This window comes from Conger conger, chromosome 5 (assembly GCF_963514075.1).
Source record: "Conger conger chromosome 5, fConCon1.1, whole genome shotgun sequence".
Classification (NCBI taxonomy): Eukaryota; Metazoa; Chordata; class Actinopteri; order Anguilliformes; family Congridae; genus Conger; species Conger conger.
The window spans coordinates 30,733-54,988 of record NC_083764.1 but is presented as its reverse complement, the minus strand read 5'-3'; positions in this window follow the sequence as shown (position 1 = coordinate 54,988).

Here is a 24,256-nt window from a genome sequence, read left to right as displayed (position 1 = left end):
CGCGGACTCGCGATCACTCCCGAAATCGCGGACTCGCGTACTCGCAAACACTCGCGAAATCGCGGACTCGCGAACACTAGCGAAATCGCGGACTCGCGAACACCCGCGAAATCGCGGACTCGCGAACACCCGCGAAATCGCGGACTCGCGAAATCGCGGACTAGCGAACACTCCCGAAATCGCGGACTCGCGAACACTCGCGAAATCGCGGACTCGCGAACACCCGCGAAATCGCGGACTCGCGAAATCGCACACTCGCGAACACCCGCGAAATCGCGGAGTCGCGAACACTCCCGAAATCGCGGACTCCCGAAAACTCCCGAAATCGCGGACTAGCGGACTCGCGAACACCCGCGAAATCGCGGACTCGCGAACACCCGCGAAATCGCGGACTCGCGAACACTCGCGAAATCGCGGACTCGCGAACACCCGCGAAATCGCGGACTCGCGAAATCGCAGACTCGCGAACACTCCCGAAATCGCGGACTCGCGAACACCCGCGAAATCGCGGACTTGTGAACACCCGCGAAATCGCGGAATCGCGAACACTCCCGAAATCGCGGACTCCCGAAAACTCCCGAAATCGCGGACTCGCGGATTCGCGAACACCCGCGAAATCGCGGACTCGCGGACTCGCGAACACTCCCGAAATCGCGGACTCGCGAACACCCGCGAAATCGCGGACTCGCGAAATCGCGGACTAGCGAACACTCCCGAAATCGCGGACTCGCGAACACTCGCGAAATAGCGGACTCGCGAACACCCGCGAAATCGCGGACTCGCGAAATCGCACACTCGCGAACACCCGCGAAATCGCGGACTCGCGAACACTCCCGAAATCGCGGACTCGCGATCACTCCCGAAATCGCGGACTCGCGTACTCGCAAACACTCGCGAAATCGCGGACTCGCGAACACTCCCGAAATCGCGGACTCCCGAAAACTCCCGAAATCGCGGACTAGCGGACTCGCGAACACCCGCGAAATCGCGGACTCGCGAACACCCGCGAAATCGCGGACTCGCGAACACTCGCGAAATCGCGGACTCACGAACACTAGCGAAATCGCGGACTCGCGAACACCCGCGAAATCGCGGCCTCGCGAACACCCGCGAAATCGCGGCCTCGCGAACACCCGCGAAATCGCGGACTCGCGAAATCGCGGACTAGCGAACACTCCCGAAATCGCGGACTCGCGAACACTCGCGAAATCGCGGACTCGCGAACACCCGCGAAATCGCGGACTCGCGAAATCGCACACTCGCGACACCCGCGAAATCGCGGACTCGCGAAATCGCGGACTAGCGAACACTCCCGAAATCGCGGACTCGCGAACACTCGCGAAATCGCGGACTCGCGAACACCCGCGAAATCGCGGACTCGCGAAATCGCACACTCGCGACACCCGCGAAATCGCGGACTCGCGAACTCTCCCGAAATCGCGGACTCCCGAAAACTCCCGAAATCGCGGACTTGTGGACTCGCGAAACACCCGCGAAATCGCGGACTCGCGAACACTCCCGAAATCGCGGACTCCCGAAAACTCCTGAAATCGCGGACTAGCGGACTCGCGAACACCCGCGAAATCTCGGACTCGCGAACACCCGCGAAATCGCGGACTCGCGAACACTCGCGAAATCGCGGACTCGCGAACACCCGCGAAATCGCGGACTCGCGAAATCGCAGACTCGCGAAAACTCCCGAAATCGCGGACTCGCGAACACCCGCGAAATCGCGGACTTGTGAACACCCGCGAAATCGCGGAATCGCGAACACTCCCGAAATCGCGGACTCGCGAACACTCCCGAAATCGCGGGGTCGCGAAATCGCGGAATCGAGAACACTCCCGAAATCGCGGACTCGCGAACACTCGCGAAATCGCAGACTCGCGAACACTCCCGAAATCGCGGACTCGCGAACACCCGCGAAATCGCGGACTTGTGAACACCCGCGAAATCGCGGAATCGCGAACACTCCCGAAATCGCGGACTCCCGAAAACTCCCGAAATCGCGGACTCGCGGACTCGCGAACACCCGCGAAATCGCGGACTCGCGGACTCGCGAACACTCCCGAAATCGCGGGCTCGCGAACACCCGCGAAATCGCGGACTTGTGAACACCCGCGAAATCGCGGAATCGCGAACACTCCCGAAATCGCGGACTCCCGAAAACTCCCGAAATTGCGGACTCGCGGACTCGCGAACACCCGCGAAATCGCGGACTCGCGGACTCGCGAACACTCCCGAAATCGCGGGCTCGCGAAATCGCGGACTCAAGAACACTCCCGAAATCGCGGACTCGCGAACACTCGCGAAATCGCGGACTCGCGAACACTCCCGAAATCGCGGACTCGCGAACACCCGCGAAATCGCGGACTCGCGAACAATCGCGAAATCGCGGACTCGCGAAATCGCGGACTCGCGAACACTCCCGAAATGGCGGACTCGCGAAAACCCGCGAAATCGCGGACTCGCGAAATCGCGGACTCGCGAACACTCCCGAAATGGCGGACTCGCGAAAAACCGCGAAATCGCGGACTCGCGAACACCCGCGAAATCGCGGACTCGCGAACTTTCGCGAAATCGCGGACTCGCGAACACCCGCGAAATCGCGGACTCGCGAACACTCGCGAAATCGCGGACTCGCCAACACTCCCGAAATCGCTGACTCGCGAACACTCCCGAAATCGCGGACTCGCGAAATCGCGGACTCGCGAACACCCGCGAAATCGCGGACTCGCGAACACTCCCTAAATCGCGGACCCGCGAACACCCGCGAAATGGCGGACTTGTGAACACTCGCGAAATCGCGGACTCGCGAACACTCCCGAAATCGCGGACTCCCGAAAACTCCCGAAATCGCGGACTCGCGGACTCGCGAACACTCCCGAAATCGCGGACTCGCGAACACCCGCGAAATCGCGGACTCGCGAAATCGCGGACTAGCGAACACTCCCGAAATCGCGGACTCGCGAACACTCGCGAAATCGCGGACTCGCGAACACCCGCGAAATCGCGGACTCGCGAAATCGCACACTCGCGAACACCCGCGAAATCGCGGACTCGCGAACACTCCCGAAATCGCGGACTCCCGAAAACTCCCGAAATCGCGGACTAGCGGACTCGCGAACACCCGCGAAATCGAGGACTCGCGAACACTCCCGAAATCGCGGACTCCCGAAAACTCCCGAAATCGCGGACTAGCGGACTCGCGAACACCCGCGAAATCGCGGACTAGCGAACACCCGCGAAATCGCGGACTCGCGAACACTCGCGAAATCGCGGACTCACGAACACTAGCGAAATCGCGGACTCGCGAACACCCGCGAAATCGCGGCCTCGCGAACACCCGCGAAATCGCGGACTCGCGAAATCGCGGACTAGCGAACACTCCCGAAATCGCGGACTCGCGAACACTCGCGAAATCGCGGACTCGCGAACACCCGCGAAATCGCGGACTCGCGAAATCGCACACTCGCGACACCCGCGAAATCGCGGACTCGCGAACTCTCCCGAAATCGCGGACTCCCGAAAACTCCCGAAATCGCGGACTTGTGGACTCGCGAACACCCGCGAAATCGCGGACTCGCGAACACTCCCGAAATCGCGGACTCCCGAAAACTCCCGAAATCGCGGACTAGCGGACTCGCGAACACCCGCGAAATCGCGGACTTGTGAACACCCGCGAAATCGCGGACTCGCGAACACTCGCGAAATCGCGGACTCCCGAAAACTCCCGAAATCGCGGATTCGCGGACTCGCGAACACCCGCGAAATCGCGGACTCGCGAACACTCCCGAAATAGCGGGCTCGCGAAATCGCGGAATCGAGAACACTCCCGAAATCGCGGACTCGCGAACACTCGCGAAATCGCAGACTCGCGAACACTCCCGAAATCGCGGACTCGCGAACACCCGCGAAATCTCGGACTCCCGAAAACTCCCGAAATCGCGGACTAGCGGACTCGCGAACACCCGCGAAATCGCGGACTCGCGAACACCCGCGAAATCGCGGACTCGCGAACATTCGCGAAATCGCGGACTCGCGAACACCCGCGAAATCGCGGACTCGCGAAATCGCAGACTCGCGAAAACTCCCGAAATCGCGGACTCGCGAACACCCGCGAAATCGCGGACTTGTGAACACCCGCGAAATCGCGGAATCGCGAACACTCCCGAAATCGCGGACTCGCGAACACTCCCGAAATCGCGGGATCGCGAAATCGCGGAATCGAGAACACTCCCGAAATCGCGGACTCGCGAACACTCGCGAAATCGCAGACTCGCGAACACTCCCGAAATCGCGGACTCGCGAACACCCGCGAAATCGCGGACTTGTGAACACCCGCGAAATCGCGGAATCGCGAACACTCCCGAAATCGCGGACTCCCGAAAACTCCCAAAATCGCGGACTCGCGGACTCGCGAACACCCGCGAAATCGCGGACTCGCGGACTCGCGAGCACTCCCGAAATCGCGGGCTCGCGAACACCCGCGAAATCGCGGACTTGTGAACACCCGCGAAATCGCGGAATCGCGAACACTCCCGAAATCGCGGACTCCCGAAAACTCCCGAAATTGCGGACTCGCGGACTCGCGAACACCCGCGAAATCGCGGACTCGCGGACTCGCGAACACTCCCGAAATCGCGGGCTCGCGAAATCGCGGACTCGAGAACACTCCCGAAATCGCGGACTCGCGAACACTCGCGAAATCGCGGACTCGCGAACACTCCCGAAATCGCGGACTCGCGAACACCCGCGAAATCGCGGACTCGCGAACAATCGCGAAATCGCGGACTCGCGAAATCGCGGACTCGCGAACACTCCCGAAATGGCGGACTCGCGAAAACCCGCGAAATCGCGGACTCGCGAAATCGCGGACTCGCGAACACTCCCGAAATGGCGGACTCGCGAACAACCGCGAAATCGCGGACTCGCCAACACTCCCGAAATCGCTGACTCGCGAACACTCCCGAAATCGCGGACTCGCGAAATCGCGGACTCGCGAACACCCGCGAAATCGCGGACTCGCGAACACTCCCTAAATCGCGGACCCGCGAACACCCGCGAAATGGCGGACTTGTGAACACTCGCGAAATCGCGGACTCGCGATCACTCCCGAAATCGCGGACTCCCGAAAACTCCCGAAATCGCGGACTCGCGGACTCGCGAATACTCCCGAAATCGCGGACTCGCGAACACCCGCGAAATCGCGGACTCGCGAAATCGCGGACTAGCGAACACTCCCGAAATCGCGGACTCGCGAACACTCGCGAAATCGCGGACTCGCGAACACCCGCGAAATCGCGGACTCGCGAAATCGCACACTCGCGAACACCCGCGAAATCGCGGACTCGCGAACACTCCCGAAATCGCGGACTCACCAAAAACTCCCGAAATCGCGGACTAGCGGACTCGCGAACACCCGCGAAATCGCGGACTCGCGAACACTCCCGAAATCGCGGACTCCCGAAAACTCCCGAAATCGCGGACTAGCGGACTCGCGAACACCCGCGAAATCGCGGACTCGCGAACACCCGCGAAATCGCGGACTCGCGAACACTCGCGAAATCGCGGAATCGCGAACACCCGCGAAATCGCGGACTCGCGAAATCGCAGACTCGCGAACACTCCCGAAATCGCGGACTCGCGAACACCCGCGAAATCGCGGACTCGCGAAATCGCAGACTCGCGAACACCCGCGAAATCGCGGACTCGTGAACACCCACGAAATCGCGGACTTGTGAACACCCGCGAAATCGCGGACTCGCGAACACTCGCGAAATCGCGGACTCGCGAACACCCGCGAAATCGCGGACTCGTGAAATCGCGGACTCGCGAACACTCCCGAAATCGCGGACTCCCGAAAACTCCCGAAATCGCGGACTAGCGGACTCGCGAACACCCGCGAAATCGCGGACTCGCGAACACCCGCGAAATCGCGGACTCGCGAACACTCGCGAAATCGCGGACTCGCGAACACCCGCGAAATCGCGGACTCGCGAAATCGCAGACTCGCGAAAACTCCCGAAATGGCGGACTCGCGAACACTCGCGAAATCGCGGACTCGCGAACACTCCCTAAATCGCGGACCCGCGAACACCCGCGAAATCGCGGACTTGTGAACACTCGCGAAATCGCGGACTCGCGAACACTCCCGAAATCGCGGACTCCCGAAAACTCCCGAAATCGCGGACTCGCGGACTCGCGAAAACTCCCGAAATCGCGGACTCGCGAACACCCGCGAAATCGCGGACTCGCGAAATCGCGTGCTAGCGAACACTCCCGAAATCGCGGACTCGCGAACACTCCCGAAATCGCGGACTCGCGAACACCCGCGAAATCGCGGACTCGCGAAATCGCACACTCGCGAACACCCGCGAAATCGCGGACTCGCGAACACTCCCGAAATCGCGGACTCACCAAAAACTCCCGAAATCGCGGACTAGCGGACTCGCGAACACCCGCGAAATCGCGGACTCGCGAACACTCCCGAAATCGCGGACTCCCGAAAACTCCCGAAATCGCGGACTAGCGGACTCGCGAACACAAGCGAAATCGCGGACTCGCGAACACCCGCGAAATCGCGGACTCGCGAACACTCGCGAAATCGCGGACTCGCGAACACCCGCGAAATCGCGGACTCGCGAAATCGCAGACTCGCGAACACTCCCGAAATCGCGGACTCGCGAACACCCGCGAAATCGCGGACTTGCGAACACCCGCGAAATCGCGGATTCGCGAACACTCCCGAAATCGCGGACTCCCGAAAACTCCCGAAATCGCGGACTCGCGGACTCGCGAACACCCGCGAAATCGCGGACTCGCGGACTCGCGAACACTCCCGAAATCGCGGGCTCGCGAAATCGCGGACTCGAGAACACTCCCGAAATCGCGGACTCGCGAACACTCGCGAAATCGCGGACTCGCGAACACTCCCGAAATCGCGGACTCGCGAACACCCGCGAAATCGCGGACTCGCGAAATCGCAGACTCGCGAACACTCCCGAAATCGCGGACTCGCGAACACCCGCGAAATCGCGGACTTGTGAACACCCGCGAAATCGCGGAATCGCGAACACTCCCGAAATCGCGGACTCCCGAAAACTCCCGAAATCGCGGACTCGCGGACTCGCGAACACCCGCGAAATCGCGGACTCGCGGACTCGCGAACACTCCCGAAATCGCGGGCTCGCGAAATCGCGGACTCGAGAACACTCCCGAAATCGCGGACTCGCGAACAGTCGCGAAATCGCGGACTCGCGAAATCGCGGACTCGAGAACACTCCCGAAATCGCGGACTCGCGAACACTCGCGAAATCGCGGACTCGCGAACACTCCCGAAATCGCGGACTCGCGAACACCCGCGAAATCGCGGACTCGCGAAATCGCAGACTCGCGAACACTCCCGAAATCGCGGACTCGCGAACACCCGCGAAATCGCGGACTTGTGAACACCCGCGAAATCGCGGAATCGCGAACACTCCCGAAATCGCGGACTCCCGAAAACTCCCGAAATCGCGGACTCGCGGACTCGCGAACACCCGCGAAATCGCGGACTCGCGGACTCGCGAACACTCCCGAAATCGCGGGCTCGCGAAATCGCGGACTCGAGAACACTCCCGAAATCGCGGACTCGCGAACAGTCGCGAAATCGCGGACTCGCGAACACTCCCGAAATCGCGGACTCGCGAACACCCGCGAAATCGCGGACTCGCGAACAATCGCGAAATCGCGGACTCGCGAAATCGCGGACTCGCGAACACTCCCGAAATGGCGGACTCGCGAACACTCGCGAAATCGCGGACTCGCGAAATCGCGGACTCGCGAACACTCCCGAAATGGCGGACCCGCGAACACCCGCGAAATCGCGGACTTGTGAACACTCGCGAAATCGCGGACTCGCGAACACTCCCGAAATGGCGGACTCGCGAACACTCGCGAAATCGCGGACTCGCGAAATCGCGGACTCGCGAAATCGCGGACTCGCGAACACTCCCGAAATGGCGGACCCGCGAACACCCGCGAACTCGCGAAATCGCGGACTCGCGAACACTCCCGAAATGGCGGACTCGCGAACACTCGCGAAATCGCGGACTCGCGAAATCGCGGACTCGCGAACACTCCCGAAATGGCGGACCCGCGAACACCCGCGAAATCGCGGACTTGCGAACACTCGCGAAATCGCGGACTCGCGAACACCCGCGAAATCGCGGACTCGCGAAATCGCGGACTCGCGAACACTCCCGAAATCGCGGACTCCCGAAAACTCCCGAAATCGCGGACTAGCGGACTCGCGAACACCCGCGAAATCGCGGACTCGCGAACACCCGCGAAATCGCGGACTCGCGAACACTCGCGAAATCGCGGACTCGCGAACACCCGCGAAATCGCGGACTCGCGAAATCGCAGACTCGCGAACACCCGCGAAATCGCGGACTTGTGAACACTCGCGAAATCGCGGACTCGCGAACACTCCCGAAATCGCGGACTCCCGAAAACTCCCGAAATCGCGGACTCGCGGACTCGCGAACCCTCCCGAAATCGCGGACTCGCGAACACCCGCGAAATCGCGGACTCGCGAAATCGCGGACTAGCGAACACTCCCGAAATCGCGGACTCGCGAACACTCGCGAAATCGCGGACTCGCGAACACCCGCGAAATCGCGGACTCGCGAACACTCGCGAAATCGCGGACTCGCGAACACCCGCGAAATCGCGGACTCGCGAAATCGCGGACTCGCGAACACTCCCGAAATCGCGGACTCCCGAAAACTCCCGAAATCGCGGACTAGCGGACTCGCGAACACCCGCGAAATCGCGGACTCGCGAACACCCGCGAAATCGCGGACTCGCGAACACTCGCGAAATCGCGGACTCGCGAACACCCGCGAAATCGCGGACTCGCGAAATCGCAGACTCGCGAACACCCGCGAAATCGCGGACTTGTGAACACCCGCGAAATCGCGGAATCGCGAACACTCCCGAAATCGCGGACTAGCGGACTCGCGAACACCCGCGAAATCGCGGACTCGCGAACACCCGCGAAATCGCGGACTCGCGAACACTCGCGAAATCGCGGACTCGCGAACACCCGCGAAATCGCGGACAAGCGAAATCGCGGACTCGCGAACACCCGCGAAATCGCGGACTTGTGAACACCCGCGAAATCGCGGAATCGCGAACACTCCCGAAATCGCGGACTCCCGAAAACTCCCGAAATCGCGGACTCGCGGACTCGCGAACACCCGCGAAATCGCGGACTCGCGGACTCGCGAACACTCCCGAAATCGCGGGCTCGCGAAATCGCGGACTCGAGAACACTCCCGAAATCGCGGACTCGCGAACAGTCGCGAAATCGCGGACTCGCGAACACTCCCGAAATCGCGGACTCGCGAACACCCGCGAAATCGCGGACTCGCGAACAATCGCGAAATCGCGGACTCGCGAAATCGCGGACTCGCGAACACTCCCGAAATGGCGGACTCGCGAACACTCGCGAAATCGCGGACTCGCGAAATCGCGGACTCGCGAACACTCCCGAAATGGCGGACCCGCGAACACCCGCGAAATCGCGGACTTGTGAACACTCGCGAAATCGCGGACTCGCGAACACTCCCGAAATGGCGGATACGCGAACACTCGCGAAATCGCGGACTCGCGAAATCGCGGACTCGCGAACACTCCCGAAATGGCGGACCCGCGAACACCCGCGAACTCGCGAAATCGCGGACTCGCGAACACTCCCGAAATGGCGGATTCGCGAACACTCGCGAAATCGCGGACTCGCGAAATCGCGGACTCGCGAAATCGCGGACTCGCGAACACTCCCGAAATGGCGGACCCGCGAACACCCGCGAAATCGCGGACTTGTGAACACTCGCGAAATCGCGGACCCGCGAACACTCCCGAAATGGCGGACTCGCGAACACTCGCGAAATCGCGGACTCGCGAAATCGCGGACTCGCGAACACTCCCGAAATGGCGGACCCGCGAACACCCGCGAAATCGCGGACTTGTGAACACTCGCGAAATCGCGGACTCGCGAACACTCCCGAAATCGCGGACTCCCGAAAACTCCCGAAATCGCGGACTCGCGGACTCGCGAACCCTCCCGAAATCGCGGACTCGCGAACACCCGCGAAATCGCGGACTCGCGAAATCGCGGACTAGCGAACACTCCCGAAATCGCGGACTCGCGAACACTCGCGAAATCGCGGACTCGCGAACACCCGCGAAATCGCGGACTCGCGAACACTCGCGAAATCGCGGACTCGCGAACACCCGCGAAATCGCGGACTCGCGAAATCGCGGACTCGCGAACACTCCCGAAATCGCGGACTCCCGAAAACTCCCGAAATCGCGGACTAGCGGACTCGCGAACACCCGCGAAATCGCGGACTCGCGAACACCCGCGAAATCGCGGACTCGCGAACACTCGCGAAATCGCGGACTCGCGAACACCCGCGAAATCGCGGACTCGCGAAATCGCAGACTCGCGAACACTCCCGAAATCGCGGACTCGCGAACACCCGCGAAATCGCGGACTTGTGAACACCCGCGAAATCGCGGAATCGCGAACACTCCCGAAATCGCGGACTCCCGAAAACTCCCGAAATCGCGGACTCGCGGACTCGCGAACACCCGCGAAATCGCGGACTCGCGGACTCGCGAACACTCCCGAAATCGCGGGCTCGCGAAATCGCGGACTCGAGAACACTCCCGAAATCGCGGACTCGCGAACAGTCGCGAAATCGCGGACTCGCGAACACTCCCGAAATCGCGGACTCGCGAACACCCGCGAAATCGCGGACTCGCGAACAATCGCGAAATCGCGGACTCGCGAAATCGCGGACTCGCGAACACTCCCGAAATGGCGGACTCGCGAACACTCGCGAAATCGCGGACTCGCGAAATCGCGGACTCGCGAACACCCGCGAAATCGCGGACTCGCGAACACTCGCGAAATCGCGGACTCGCGAACACCCGCGAAATCGCGGACTCGCGAACACTCGCGAAATCGCGGACTCGCCAACACTCCCGAAATCGCGGACTCGCGAACACTCCCGAAATCGCGGACTCGCGAAATCGCGGACTCGCGAACACCCGCGAAATCGCGGACTCGCGAACACTCCCTAAATCGCGGACCCGCGAACACCCGCGAAATCGCGGACTTGTGAACACTCGCGAAATCGCGGACTCGCGAACACTCCCGAAATCGCGGACTCCCGAAAACTCCCGAAATCGCGGACTCGCGGACTCGCGAACACTCCCGAAATCGCGGACTCGCGAACACCCGCGAAATCGCGGACTCGCGAAATCGCGGACTAGCGAACACTCCCGAAATCGCGGACTCGCGAACACTCGCGAAATCGCGGACTCGCGAACACCCGCGAAATCGCGGACTCGCGAAATCGCACACTCGCGAACACCCGCGAAATCGCGGACTCGCGAACACTCCCGAAATCGCGGACTCACCAAAAACTCCCGAAATCGCGGACTAGCGGACTCGCGAACACCCGCGAAATCGCGGACTCGCGAACACTCCCGAAATCGCGGACTCCCGAAAACTCCCGAAATCGCGGACTAGCGGACTCGCGAACACCCGCGAAATCGCGGACTCGCGAACACCCGCGAAATCGCGGACTCGCGAACACCCGCGATATCGCGGACTGGCGAAATCGCGGACTCGCAAACACTCGCGAAATCGCGGACTCGCGATATCGCGGACTCGCGAACACTCCCGAAATCGCGGACTCGCGAACACCCGCGAAATCGCGGACTCGCGAACACTCGCGAAATCGCGGACTCGCCAACACTCCCGAAATCGCGCACTCGCGAACACTCCCGAAATCGCGGACTCGCGAAATCGCGGACTCGCGAACACCCGCGAAATCGCGGACTCGCGAACACTCCCTAAATCGCGGACCCGCGAACACTCCCGAAATCGCGGACTCGCGAACACCCGCGAAATCGCGGACTCGCGAAATCGCGGACTCGCGAACACTCCCGAAATCGCGGACTCGCGAAAACTCCCGAAATCGCGGACTCGCGGACTCGCGAACACTACCGAAATCGCGGACTCGCGAACACCCGCGAAATCGCGGACACGACCGAAATCGCGGACTCGCGAACTCCCGCGAAATCGCGGACACGACCGAAATCGCGGACTCGCGAACACTCCCGAAATCGCGGACTCGCGAACACTCGCGAAATCGCGGACTCGCGAAATCGCGGACTCGAGAACACTCCCGAAATCGCGGACACGACCGAAATCGCGGACTCCCGAACACTCCCGAAATCGCGGACTCGCGAACACTCGCGAAATCGCGGACTCGCGAACACTCCCGAAATCGCGGACTCGCGTACTCGCAAACACTCGCGAAATCGCGGACTCGCGAACACTAGCGAAATCGCGGACTCGCGAACACCCGCGAAATCGAGGACTCGCGAACACCCGCGAAATCGCGGACTCGCGAAATCGCAGACTCGCGAACACTCCCGAAATCGCGGACTCGCGAACACCCGCGAAATCGCGGACTTGTGAATACCCGCGAAATCGCGGAATCGCGAACACTCGCGAAATCGCGGACTCGCCAACACTCCCGAAATCGCGGACTCGCGAACACTCCCGAAATGGCGGACTCGCGAAAACCCGCGAAATCGCGGACTCGCGAAATCGCGGACTCGCGAACACTCCCGAAACGGCGGACTCGCGAACAACCGCGAAATCGCGGACTCGCGAACACCCGCGAAATCGCGGACTCGCGAACACTCGCGAAATCGCGGACTCGCCAACACTCCCGAAATCGCGGACTTGTGAACACTCGCGAATCGCGGACTCGCGAAATCGCGGACTCGCGAACACCCGCGAAATCGCGGACTCGCGAACACTCCCTAAATCGCGGACCCGCGAACACCCGCGAAATCGCGGACTCGCGGACTCGCGAACACTCCCGAAATCGCGGACTCGCGAACACCCGCGAAATCGCGGACTCGCGAAATCGCGGACTAGCGAACACTCCCGAAATCGCGGACTCGCGAACACTCGCGAAATCGCGGACTCGCGAACACCCGCGAAATCGCGGACTCGCGAAATCGCACACTCGCGAACACCCGCGAAATCGCGGACTCGCGTACACTCCCGAAATCGCGGACTCCCGAAAACTCCCGAAATCGCGAAATCGCGGACTCGCGAACACCCGCGAAATCGCGGACTCGCGAACACTCCCGAAATCGCAGACTCCCGAAAACTCCCGAAATCGCGGACTAGCGGACTCGCGAACACCCGCGAAATCGCGGACTCGCGAACACCCGCGAAATCGCGGACTCGCGAACACTCGCGAAATCGCGGACTCACGAACACTAGCGAAATCGCGGACTCGCGAACACCCGCGAAATCGCGGCCTCGCGAACACCCGCGAAATCGCGGACTCGCGAAATCGCGGACTAGCGAACACTCCCGAAATCGCGGACTCGCGAACACTCGCGAAATCGCGGACTCGCGAACACCCGCGAAATCGCGGACTCGCGAAATCGCACACTCGCGACACCCGCGAAATCGCGGACTCGCGAACACTCCCGAAATCGCGGACTCCCGAAAACTCCCGAAATCGCGGACTTGTGGACTCGCGAACACCCGCGAAATCGCGGACTCGCGAACACTCCCGAAATCGCGGACTCCCGAAAACTCCCGAAATCGCGGACTAGCGGACTCGCGAACACCCGCGAAATCGCGGACTCGCGAACACCCGCGAAATCGCGGACTCGCGAACACTCGCGAAATCGCGGACTCGCGAACACCCGCGAAATCGCGGACTCGCGAAATCGCAGACTCGCGAAAACTCCCGAAATCGCGGACTCGCGAACACCCGCGAAATCGCGGACTTGTGAACACCCGCGAAATCGCGGAATCGCGAACACTCCCGAAATCGCGGACTCGCGAACACTCCCGAAATCGCGGGCTCGCGAAATCGCGGAATCGAGAACACTCCCGAAATCGCGGACTCGCGAACACTCGCGAAATCGCAGACTCGCGAACACTCCCGAAATCGCGGACTCGCGAACACCCGCGAAATCGCGGACTTGTGAACACCCGCGAAATCGCGGAATCGCGAACACTCCCGAAATCGCGGACTCCCGAAAACTCCCGAAATCGCGGACTCGCGGACTCGCGAACACCCGCGAAATCGCGGACTCGCGGACTCGCGAACACTCCCGAAATCGCGGGCTCGCGAACACCCGCGAAATCGCGGACTTGTGAACACCCGCGAAATCGCGGAATCGCGAACACTCCCGAAATCGCGGACTCCCGAAAACTCCCGAAATTGCGGACTCGCGGACTCGCGAACACCCGCGAAATCGCGGACTCGCGGACTCGCGAACACTCCCGAAATCGCGGGCTCGCGAAATCGCGGACTCAAGAACACTCCCGAAATCGCGGACTCGCGAACACTCGCGAAATCGCGGACTCGCGAACACTCCCGAAATCGCGGACTCGCGAACACCCGCGAAATCGCGGACTCGCGAACAATCGCGAAATCGCGGACTCGCGAAATCGCGGACTCGCGAACACTCCCGAAATGGCGGACTCGCGAAAACCCGCGAAATCGCGGACTCGCGAAATCGCGGACTCGCGAACACTCCCGAAATGGCGGACTCGCGAAAAACCGCGAAATCGCGGACTCGCGAACACCCGCGAAATCGCGGACTCGCGAACTTTCGCGAAATCGCGGACTCGCGAACACCCGCGAAATCGCGGACTCGCGAACACTCGCGAAATCGCGGACTCGCCAACACTCCCGAAATCGCTGACTCGCGAACACTCCCGAAATCGCGGACTCGCGAAATCGCGGACTCGCGAACACCCGCGAAATCGCGGACTCGCGAACACTCTCTAAATCGCGGACTCGCGGACTCGCGAACACTCGCGAAATCGCGGACTCGCGAACACCCGCGAAATCGCGGACTCGCGAAATCGCGGACTAGCGAACACTCCCGAAATCGCGGACTCGCGAACACTCGCGAAATCGCGGACTCACGAACACTAGCGAAATCGCGGACTCGCGAACACCCGCGAAATCGCGGCCTCGCGAACACCCGCGAAATCGCGGACTCGCGAAATCGCGGACTAGCGAACACTCCCGAAATCGCGGACTCGCGAACACTCGCGAAATCGCGGACTCGCGAACACCCGCGAAATCGCGGACTCGCGAAATCGCACACTCGCGACACCCGCGAAATCGCGGACTCGCGAACTCTCCCGAAATCGCGGACTCCCGAAAACTCCCGAAATCGCGGACTTGTGGACTCGCGAACACCCGCGAAATCGCGGACTCGCGAACACTCCCGAAATCGCGGACTCCCGAAAACTCCCGAAATCGCGGACTAGCGGACTCGCGAACACCCGCGAAATCGCGGACTCGCGAACACCCGCGAAATCGCGGACTCGCGAACACTCGCGAAATCGCGGACTCGCGAACACCCGCGAAATCGCGGACTCGCGAAATCGCAGACTCGCGAAAACTCCCGAAATCGCGGACTTGCGAACACCCGCGAAATCGCGGACTTGTGAACACCCGCGAAATCGCGGAATCGCGAACACTCCCGAAATCGCGGACTCCCGAAAACTCCCGAAATCGCGGATTCGCGGACTCGCGAACACCCGCGAAATCGCGGACTCGCGAACACTCCCGAAATAGCGGGCTCGCGAAATCGCGGAATCGAGAACACTCCCGAAATCGCCGACTCGCGAACACTCGCGAAATCGCAGACTCGCGAACACTCCCGAAATCGCGGACTCGCGAACACCCGCGAAATCTCGGACTCCCGAAAACTCCCGAAATCGCGGACTAGCGGACTCGCGAACACCCGCGAAATCGCGGACTCGCGAACACCCGCGAAATCGCGGACTCGCGAACATTCGCGAAATCGCGGACTCGCGAACACCCGCGAAATCGCGGACTCGCGAAATCGCAGACTCGCGAAAACTCCCGAAATCGCGGACTCGCGAACACCCGCGAAATCGCGGAATCGCGAACACTCCCGAAATCGCGGACTCGCGAACACTCCCGAAATCGCGGGCTCGCGAAATCGCGGAATCGAGAACACTCCCGAAATCGCGGACTCGCGAACACTCGCGAAATCGCAGACTCGCGAACACTCCCGAAATCGCGGACTCGCGAACACCCGCGAAATCGCGGACTTGTGAACACCCGCGAAATCGCGGAATCGCGAACACTCCCGAAATCGCGGACTCCCGAAAACTCCCGAAATCGCGGACTAGCGGACTCGCGAACACCCGCGAAATCGCGGACTCGCGAACACTCCCGAAATCGCGGACTCCCGAAAACTCCCGAAATCGCGGACTAGCGGACTCGCGAACACCCGCGAAATCGCGGACTAGCGAACACCCGCGAAATCGCGGACTCGCGAAATCGCGGACTCGCGAACACCCGCGAAATCGCGGACTCGCGAACACTCTCTAAATCGCGGACCCGCGAACACCCGCGAAATGGCGGACTTGTGAACACTCGCGAAATCGCGGCCTCGCGAACACCCGCGAAATCGCGGACTCGCGAAATCGCACACTCGCGAACACCCGCGAAATCGCGGACTCGCGAACACTCCCGAAATCGCGGACTCCCGAAAACTCCCGAAATCGCGGACTAGCGGACTCGCGAACACCCGCGAAATCGCGGACTCGCGAACACTCCCGAAATCGCGGACTCGCGATCACTCCCGAAATCGCGGACTCGCGTACTCGCAAACACTCGCGAAATCGCGGACTCGCGAACACTCCCGAAATCGCGGACTCCCGAAAACTCCCGAAATCGCGGACTAGCGGACTCGCGAACACCCGCGAAATCGCGGACTCGCGAACACCCGCGAAATCGCGGACTCGCGAACACTCGCGAAATCGCGGACTCACGAACACTAGCGAAATCGCGGACTCGCGAACACCCGCGAAATCGCGGCCTCGCGAACACCCGCGAAATCGCGGCCTCGCGAACACCCGCGAAATCGCGGACTCGCGAAATCGCGGACTAGCGAACACTCCCGAAATCGCGGACTCGCGAACACTCGCGAAATCGCGGACTCGCGAACACCCGCGAAATCGCGGACTCGCGAAATCGCACACTCGCGACACCCGCGAAATCGCGGACTCGCGAACTCTCCCGAAATCGCGGACTCCCGAAAACTCCCGAAATCGCGGACTTGTGGACTCGCGAACACCCGCGAAATCGCGGACTCGCGAACACTCCCGAAATCGCGGACTCCCGAAAACTCCCGAAATCGCGGACTAGCGGACTCGCGAACACCCGCGAAATCGCGGACTCGCGAACACCCGCGAAATCGCGGACTCGCGAACACTCGCGAAATCGCGGACTCGCGAACACCCGCGAAATCGCGGACTCGCGAAATCGCAGACTCGCGAAAACTCCCGAAATCGCGGACTCGCGAACACCCGCGAAATCGCGGACTCGCGAACACTCCCGAAATCGCGGGCTCGCGAAATCGCGGACTCAAGAACACTCCCGAAATCGCGGACTCGCGAACACTCGCGAAATCGCGGACTCGCGAACACTCCCGAAATCGCGGACTCGCGAACACCCGCGAAATCGCGGACTCGCGAACAATCGCGAAATCGCGGACTCGCGAAATCGCGGACTCGCGAACACTCCCGAAATGGCGGACTCGCGAAAACCCGCGAAATCGCGGACTCGCGAAATCGCGGACTCGCGAACACTCCCGAAATGGCGGACTCGCGAAAAACCGCGAAATCGCGGACTCGCGAACACCCGCGAAATCGCGGACTCGCGAACTTTCGCGAAATCGCGGACTCGCGAACACCCGCGAAATCGCGGACTCGCGAACACTCGCGAAATCGCGGACTCGCCAACACTCCCGAAATCGCTGACTCGCGAACACTCCCGAAATCGCGGACTCGCGAAATCGCGGACTCGCGAACACCCGCGAAATCGCGGACTCGCGAACACTCTCTAAATCGCGGACCCGCGAACACCCGCGAAATGGCGGACTTGTGAACACTCGCGAAATCGCGGACTCGCGAACACTCCCGAAATCGCGGACTCCCGAAACTCCCGAAATCGCGGACTCGCGGACTCGCGAACACTCCCGAAATCGCGGACTCGCGAACACCCGCGACATCGCGGACTCGCGAAATCGCGGACTAGCGAACACTCCCGAAATCGCGGACTCGCGAACACTCGCGAAATCGCGGACTCGCGAACACCCGCGAAATCGCGGACTCGCGAAATCGCACACTCGCGAACACCCGCGAAATCGCGGACTCGCGAACACTCCCGAAATCGCGGACTCCCGAAAACTCCCGAAATCGCGGACTAGCGGACTCGCGAACACCCGCGAAATCGCGGACTCGCGAACACTCCCGAAATCGCGGACTCCCGAAAACTCCCGAAATCGCGGACTAGCGGACTCGCAAACACCCGCGAAATCGCGGACTAGCGAACACCCGCGAAATCGCGGACTCGCGAACACTCGCGAAATCGCGGACTCACGAACACTAGCGAAATCGCGGACTCGCGAACACCCGCGAAATCGCGGCCTCGCGAACACCCGCGAAATCGCGGACTCGCGAAATCGCGGACTAGCGAACACTCCCGAAATCGCGGACTCGCGAACACTCGCGAAATCGCGGACTCGCGAACACCCGCGAAATCGCGGACTCGCGAAATCGCACACTCGCGACACCCGCGAAATCGCGGACTCGCGAACTCTCCCGAAATCGCGGACTCCCGAAAACTCCCGAAATCGCGGACTTGTGGACTCGCGAACACCCGCGAAATCGCGGACTCGCGAACACTCCCGAAATCGCGGACTCCCGAAAACTCCCGAAATCGCGGACTAGCGGACTCGCGAACACCCGCGAAATCGCGGACTCGCGAACACCCGCGAAATCGCGGACTCGCGAACACTCGCGAAATCGCGGACTCGCGAACACCCGCGAAATCGCGGACTCGCGAAATCGCAGACTCGCGAAAACTCCCGAAATCGCGGACTTGCGAACACCCGCGAAATCGCGGACTTGTGAACACCCGCGAAATCGCGGAATCGCGAACACTCCCGAAATCGCGGACTCCCGAAAACTCCCGAAATCGCGGATTCGCGGACTCGCGAACACCCGCGAAATCGCGGACTCGCGAACACTCCCGAAATAGCGGGCTCGCGAAATCGCGGAATCGAGAACACTCCCGAAATCGCGGACTCGCGAACACTCGCGAAATCGCAGACTCGCGAACACTCCCGAAATCGCGGACTCGCGAACACCCGCGAAATCTCGGACTCCCGAAAACTCCCGAAATCGCGGACTAGCGGACTCGCGAACACCCGCGAAATCGCGGACTCGCGAACACCCGCGAAATCGCGGACTCGCGAACATTCGCGAAATCGCGGACTCGCGAACACCCGCGAAATCGCGGACTCGCGAAATCGCAGACTCGCGAAAACTCCCGAAATCGCGGACTCGCGAACACCCGCGAAATCGCGGAATCGCGAACACTCCCGAAATCGCGGACTCGCGAACACTCCCGAAATCGCGGGCTCGCGAAATCGCGGAATCGAGAACACTCCCGAAATCGCGGACTCGCGAACACTCGCGAAATCGCAGACTCGCGAACACTCCCGAAATCGCGGACTCGCGAACACCCGCGAAATCGCGGACTTGTGAACACCCGCGAAATCGCGGAATCGCGAACACTCCCGAAATCGCGGACTCCCGAAAACTCCCAAAATCGCGGACTCGCGGACTCGCGAACACCCGCGAAATCGCGGACTCGCGGACTCGCGAACACTCCCGAAATCGCGGGCTCGCGAACACCCGCGAAATCGCGGACTTGTGAACACCCGCGAAATCGCGGAATCGCGAACACTCCCGAAATCGCGGACTCCCGAAAACTCCCGAAATTGCGGACTCGCGGACTCGCGAACACCCGCGAAATCGCGGACTCGCGGACTCGCGAACACTCCCGAAATCGCGGGCTCGCGAAATCGCGGACTCGAGAACACTCCCGAAATCGCGGACTCGCGAACACTCGCGAAATCGCGGACTCGCGAACACTCCCGAAATCGCGGACTCGCGAACACCCGCGAAATCGCGGACTCGCGAACAATCGCGAAATCGCGGACTCGCGAAATCGCGGACTCGCGAACACTCCCGAAATGGCGGACTCGCGAAAACCCGCGAAATCGCGGACTCGCGAAATCGCGGACTCGCGAACACTCCCGAAATGGCGGACTCGCGAACAACCGCGAAATCGCGGACTCGCCAACACTCCCGAAATCGCTGACTCGCGAACACTCCCGAAATCGCGGACTCGCGAAATCGCGGACTCGCGAACACCCGCGAAATCGCGGACTCGCGAACACTCCCTAAATCGCGGACCCGCGAACACCCGCGAAATGGCGGACTTGTGAACACTCGCGAAATCGCGGACTCGCGAACACTCGCGAAATCGCGGACTCGCGAACACCCGCGAAATCGCGGAGTCGCGAAATCGCACACTCGCGACACCCGCGAAATCGCGGACTCGCGAACTCTCCCGAAATCGCGGACTCCCGAAAACTCCCGAAATCGCGGACTTGTGGACTCGCGAACACCCGCGAAATCGCGGACTCGCGAACACTCCCGAAATCGCGGACTCCCGAAAACTCCCGAAATCGCGGACTAGCGGACTCGCGAACACCCGCGAAATCGCGGACTCGCGAACACCCGCGAAATCGCGGACTCGCGAACACTCGCGAAATCGCGGACTCGCGAACACCCGCGAAATCGTGGACTCGCGAAATCGCAGACTCGCGAAAACTCCCGAAATCGCGGACTCGCGAACACCCGCGAAATCGCGGACTTGTGAACACCCGCGAAATCGCGGAATCGCGAACACTCCCGAAATCGCGGACTCCCGAAAACTCCCGAAATCGCGGATTCGCGGACTCGCGAACACCCGCGAAATCGCGGGCTCGCGAAATCGCGGAATCGAGAACACTCCCGAAATCGCGGACTCGCGAACACTCGCGAAATCGCAGACTCGCGAACACTCCCGAAATCGCGGACTCGCGAACACCCGCGAAATCGCGGACTTGTGAACACCCGCGAAATCGCGGAATCGCGAACACTCCCGAAATCGCGGACTCCCGAAAACTCCCGAAATCGCGGACTCGCGGACTCGCGAACACCCGCGAAATCGCGGACTCGCGGACTCGCGAACACTCCCGAAATCGCGGGCTCGCGAACACCCGCGAAATCGCGGACTTGTGAACACCCGCGAAATCGCGGAATCGCGAACACTCCCGAAATCGCGGACTCCCGAAAACTCCCGAAATTGCGGACTCGCGGACTCCCGAACACCCGCGAAATCGCGGACTCGCGGACTCGCGAACACTCCCGAAATCGCGGGCTCGCGAAATCGCGGACTCGAGAACACTCCCGAAATCGCGGACTCGCGAACACTCGCGAAATCGCGGACTCGCGAACACTCCCGAAATCGCGGACTCGCGAACACCCGCGAAATCGCGGACTCGCGAACAATCGCGAAATCGCGGACTCGCGAAATCGCGGACTCGCGAACACTCCCGAAATGGCGGACTCGCGAACACTCCCGAAATGGCGGACTCGCGAAAACCCGCGAAATCGCGGACTCGCGAAATCGCGGACTCGCGAACACTCCCGAAATGGCGGACTCGCGAACAACCGCGAAATCGCGGACTCGCGAACACCCGCGAAATCGCGGACTCGCGAACTTTCGCGAAATCGCGGACTCGCGAACACCCGCGAAATCGCGGACTCGCGAACACTCGCGAAATCGCGGACTCGCCAACACTCCCGAAATCGCTGACTCGCGAACACTCCCGAAATCGCGGACTCGCGAAATCGCGGACTCGCGAACACCCGCGAAATCGCGGACTCGCGAACACTCCCTAAATCGCGGACCCGCGAAAACCCGCGAAATGGCGGACTTGTGAACACTCGCGAAATCGCGGACTCGCGAACACTCCCGAAATCGCGGACTCCCGAAAACTCCCGAAATCGCGGACTCGCGGACTCGCGAACACTCCCGAAATCGCGGACTCGCGAACACCCGCGAAATCGCGGACTCGCGAAATCGCGGACTAGCGAACACCCGCGAAATCGCGGACTCGCGAACACCCGCGAAATCGCGGACTTGTGAACACCCGCGAAATCGCGGAATCGCGAACACTCCCGAAATCGCGGACTCGAGAACACTCCCGAAATCGCGGACTCGCGAACACTCGCGAAATCGCGGACTCGCGAACACTCCCGAAATCGCGGACTCGCGAACACCCGCGATATCGCGGACTGGCGAAATCGCGGACTCGCAAACACTCGCGAAATCGCGGACTCGCGACCACTCCCGAAATCGCGGACTCGCGAACACCCGCGAAATCGCGGACTCGCGAAATCGCGGACTCGCGAACACTCGCGAAATCGCGGACTCGCGAACACTCCCGAAATCGCGGACTCCCGAAAACTCCCGAAATCGCGGACTAGCGGACTCGCGAACACCCGCGAAATCGCGGACTCGCGAACACCCGCGAAATCGCGGACTCGCGAACACTCGCGAAATCGCGGACTCGCGAACACCAGCGAAATCGCGGACTCGCGAAATCGCAGACTCGCGAACACTCCCGAAATCGCGGACTCGCGAACACCCGCGAAATCGCGGACTTGTGAACACCCGCGAAATCGCGGAATCGCGAACACTCCCAAAATCGCGGACTCGCGAACACTCCCGAAATCGCGGACTCGCGAACAATCGCGAAATCGCGGACTCGCGAACACTCCCGAAATCGCGGACTCGCTAACACCCGCGATATCGCGGACTGGCGAAATCGCGGACTCGCAAACACTCGCGAAATCGCGGACTCGCGAACACTCCCGAAATCGCGGACTCGCGAACACCCGCGAAATCGCGGACTCGCGAAATCGCGGACTCGCGAACACTCCCGAAATCGCGGACTCGCGAAAACTCCCGAAATCGCGGACTCGCGAAAACTCCAGAAATCGCGGACTCGCGGACTCGCGAACACTACCGAAATCGCGGACTCGCGAACACCCGCGAAATCGCGGACACGACCGAAATCGCGGACTCGCGAACACTCCCGAAATCGCGGACTCGCGAACACTCGCGAAATCGCGGACTCGCGAAATCGCGGACTCGAGAACACTCCCGAAATCGCGGACTCGCGAACACCCGCGAAATCGGGGACTCGCGAACACCCGCGAAATCGCATACTCGCGAAATCGCGGACTCGCGAACAGCCGCGATATCGCGGACTGGCGAAATCGCGGACTCGCGAACACTCCCGAAATCGCGGACTCGCGAACACCCGCGAAATCGCGGACTCGCGAACACTCGCGAAATCGGGGACTCGCCAACACTCCCGAAATCGCGGACTCGCGAACACTCCCGAAATCGCGGACTCGCGAAATCGCGGACTCGCGAACACCCGCGAAATCGCGGACTCGCGAACACTCTCGAAATCACGGACTCGCGAAATCGCGGACTCGCGAACACTCCCGAAATCGCGGACTCGCGAACACCCGCGAAATCGCGGACTTGTGAACACTCGCGAAATCGCGGACTCGCGAACACTCCCGAAATCGCGGACTCGCGAAAACTCCCGAAATCGCGGACTCGCGAAAACCCGCGAAATCGCGGACTCGCGAAATCGCAGACTCGCGAACACCCGCGAAATCGCGGACTTGTGAACACTCGCGAAATCGCGCACTCGCGAACACTCCCGAAATCGCGGACTCCCGAAAACTCCCGAAATCGCGGACTCGCGGACTCGCGAACACCCGCGAAATCGCGGACTCGCGAACACCCGCGAAATCGCGGACTCGCGAACACTCGCGAAATCGCGGACTCGCGAACACCCGCGAAATCGCGGACTCGCGAAATCGCAGACTCGCGAACACTCCCGAAATCGCGGACTCGCGAACAATCGCGAAATCGCGGACTCACGAACACTCGCGAAATCGCGGACTCGCGAACACCCGCGAAATCGCGGACTCGCGAAATCGCAGACTCGCGAACACTCCCGAAATCGCGGACTCGCGAACACTCGCGAAATCGCGGACTTGCGAACACTCCCGAAATCGCGGACTCGCGAACACCCGCGAAATCGAGGACTCGCGAAAACCCGCGAAATCGCGGACTCGCGAACACTCCCGAAATCACGGACTCACGAAATCGCG